The sequence below is a fragment of the Drosophila obscura genome, unplaced genomic scaffold (genome assembly GCF_018151105.1).
Source record: "Drosophila obscura isolate BZ-5 IFL unplaced genomic scaffold, ASM1815110v1 contig_75, whole genome shotgun sequence".
In the NCBI taxonomy this organism is placed as follows: domain Eukaryota; kingdom Metazoa; phylum Arthropoda; class Insecta; order Diptera; family Drosophilidae; genus Drosophila; species Drosophila obscura.
The window spans coordinates 1,537,314-1,541,018 of NW_024542867.1; positions in this window are offsets into that span (position 1 = coordinate 1,537,314).

The window sequence follows — 3,705 nt, forward strand, 5'->3', positions numbered from 1 at the left end:
TGTTTGTGGTGCACTTTGTTTTTTGTCTTTGCCAAGGTATTTTTTTATCAGCACCTTTAGGACTGCGCGTTTCTGATATTGATACTTTTTGGTAGCGCAATATCCACCCTTTTCACAGCTTTGGCCAAAGTCTGGGCGGAATTATAAGGCTCGTCATTGTTTGCTTTTGCTGTTGCCTTTTGCTTATGTGCCTCTCTAAATTTGGCCACGTGTTGTCTATTCTCGGTTTTATGTTTTTTTTGCCAGTGACACACTATTATTTAACTGCTCTTTTATTTTTTTACGATATGCTCGCTTTCTTTCTGCCTCTTTAATTTTATACTCCAAAAGTTTTTCATTATTATTTTTTAAATCTGCGCGAAATTTTTTTGCTCTGTCTGCATTTGAACTCATTTTAAATACGAATATTGTATACTTGTCACCACGCACGTTTATAATTGAAATGAGTTTGGCAAAACTATGAGATCAAAGCAAGAACTTCTAAAAGCTTTCTAACGGAAAATGCAGTAAGTAAACATTGCATGCATGGGTGTACCACCGAATATTTGCAGGGGGGTTGTGGGGGTTACAACATTGTAATTAATTACTTATTATTAATTTTTAGGAATCATTTTAGATTTGAGAAGAATTTTCATTTCATCTTAATTTAAGCTGTGCTTGTCTGACCCCCTTGGGGTACAGCCTTGTTCGCTTGCAATATGTTCACGAAAACTCAAAGCTGATAATTCTAAAAACAGATGCAGCTTTCAAACGGTTATTTACATGTGCAAGCATGGGTACACCGAGCATTGCAGATTGGGGGATCGCATGTTATTTAAACACACTTTTTGTTACTTTGAGGTTAAGTTTTTCGGATTCTCGGCAACCTAGACGAATTTGAAGCCCAGATTCATATTCAGCAGGTGAAATCCATTATAAACACCTACTTTCACCTCATAATATTAAAATACAATTTTTTAATGTTCATGCCGTTACGGACGTTACATACTTTGCCATTAGTATTTTTCAAAATAATGTGTAATAAAGGTATTTTCTTTTTTCATTAGATTAAAGTGCATAAGAGACTCTGTTTATAAAGCTTGTTTGGAAAACAAAATTGTTCAAATTCATTCTGTTATAAAAAAACCCTTTTTTCCGTTACGGACGTTATACACAGTGTGCCCATTTTTAGTTCAAATTTTTTCATACATATTAGATAATTTACAAATATGATTTGTATCTTAAATAATAGAAAATGAAACAAATTTTAAGATTGGCTAAGCGCTAAATACTGTAAAGACTGTTTTGCCCACTTTTTTGACCATGGAAAATATCCTTCTTTTTACAAGAATACTTGAAAGCAAGAGGTTAGCCTCAGCCAAGAACCAACAAACCACCGTAAAACCATATTGCTCATATCTTTTGAAGCTTGAATATGTATCCTATTATTCCATTAACAAACATTTGGATTTTGGACAACTTTAAATTTCTGCCTTTGGTTTAAAAATTTTCGGATTAGCCCATATACGAAAAGAAGAATTTTTCTGGGGATCGAGCCGTTTAAATGCGATAGGAAGAGCTAAACTATGTTCTAAAAAGCTTCTTTTGACAACTGTCATTTAACGAAAGCTTCGCCCACTAAGCTGGTTTGAAAGCTAAGCTTTGCTTTGCCTGAAATTATGCGGCGTGATTCTGCCAGCATAATTTATCCAATTTTATCGCATGCGATAATATCATTCACTGCGCTTAATTATTTTTGTTCAGCTGCAACTACCAGCGCCACTACAGTGTTCATGGCCAAGAGCCGATCATATTGCTGTTTAAAGCATACGATCAGCTCTTTGAAGCCACTCCGCATCTGCCTCATGAACGAACGCATGTCGTTTTCCACCACTGTGCAGAGCAAATGCTTAGAGCAATGCTTAAAGCGAAATCGGTAAAAGATGAGAGAGAAAAGTGGTTGCAGCAACAGCTTATAAGTGAGAGCGTTACTGCACAAAAAGTTACAAGAGCGAGAGCGAAAGAACAGTTATTGAGAGTTAGGTGATAGAGAGAGTGATAGACGGCAATAACTACGACAAAGAGCGGCTAAATGTAATGAGAGGGGTACTTACGAAAAGCAACAACACAAACACACGACTAACCGACGCACAAAATTAATTAAATAAGTTGTGTTTTTACACAATTATCAGGCATGCACCGCCGGTAAAAGTATGATTTTAATGTAAGTTAGTTAGAGAGTTAAATTATAGTGCAGTGCGCGAGCATCCCCTAGCGGAGGAGATGTAGAATCTAAATGGAACATGTACAATCTACATGTTAGATGTAGGTTATTGTGAGGTCCTATTTCAGGCCGGGGGTTTGTTTCAGTGGGGTATGGGTCCGCTACAAAAAAATTTGTAGATTGTAGGTAACTTCAGGTGTCGGGCTGGCTTGAAAATGCAGTAGGCAAGCAAGAAATGATGATGCGAGAGTTTGGTTTTTGGTTGTTCTTGGTTTATTCAGTATCTATTCATTCACTTAAATCTTTTACGTTTCTACTCTGGCTTGTAGTTGTATGGTGCGCTGGTGGACTGCGGGTGTGTGACTAAGGGACAGCCTAGTGCAGTGTATTGTGTTCGGGCTGATGGACTGCCTACTCTTTCGGCCGATCTTGGCCCTTTTATGCAGCTGGCGATCGCACCTGAGACCCGGAAATAATTGCTTATTGCTAACTTATGATTATTGGTGACAATAATTGTGGGGCGTGGTAACTAGGTCAAAGCTTGGTGGTCAGTGTGTTTTGATGAGAGTGTTTCGCGGATGGTGTGGGCTGCAGTTGGGAATTGGGTTTTTGCTACCTCTGCATCGCAGAAGGTGATATCTGAATTTGGGCCGGTAGGTCGATAATTTTATGCTGGCTTGACTTATTGTAAAATACCGCAAATGATATTTCTTATGTAGGCCGTCGATTGCGAAATGTCCCAAGAGGTGGGGTGTTTTAAATTGTTGTGTGGACAAGAATGTGTAGAGTTGTTGATCGAGAGTTCTTAATTAATTGTGTGCGTTGCGTAATTTTATTTCCCGGAGGTGCTGACACACCGCTATTTGTGGAGAACCGTGGCTAGAGCCATGGTTCGTTAACTCTGTGGTTTGATTATCAGTTTGATTATTGTCTCCGGCCAGCGTGGATACGCTGACCCTCCGTCGTTTGTGACGAGACATGACTAGAACCATGGTTAGTTACAATATACATTGTAGATGTAGATAGCAGATGTAGATTATTCTAAAGTTCTAAAAAATCATATGCTCAAAATTGTATATACTAGCTGAGTACGGCTATAAGTAGAGTCGCGTCCCCAGAAGCGACTAGCACGTTCCTTCTCGTTTCTTCTGCATCCTTTTATTTATCCTTCGATTGTGGTTTTAGGTCTCTTACGTGAGCCGTCCGGGTTTGTTTGTCCCCATTTTTATCTAAGCTTGCATATTACCGATGAAATGAAGTCTACCACTTGGTAGGGACCCTCATACTTTGGGACCAACTTGGCCGCGAATCCTTCCGCTGCGTTTGACAGGTGGTGTTCCTTGGTCCATACCACCTCCCCGATTTTGGGCTTCCACTCTCTCTTCCGCAGGTTGTAATGCCTTGCCTGGTCCTGGGCTGCCCTTTTCTAGATTTCGTCTTACTAATTGGAACAACTCCTTAAGCGTGTGTGTTTCCTGCCCTGTGCCCAGTGTCTCCTCATC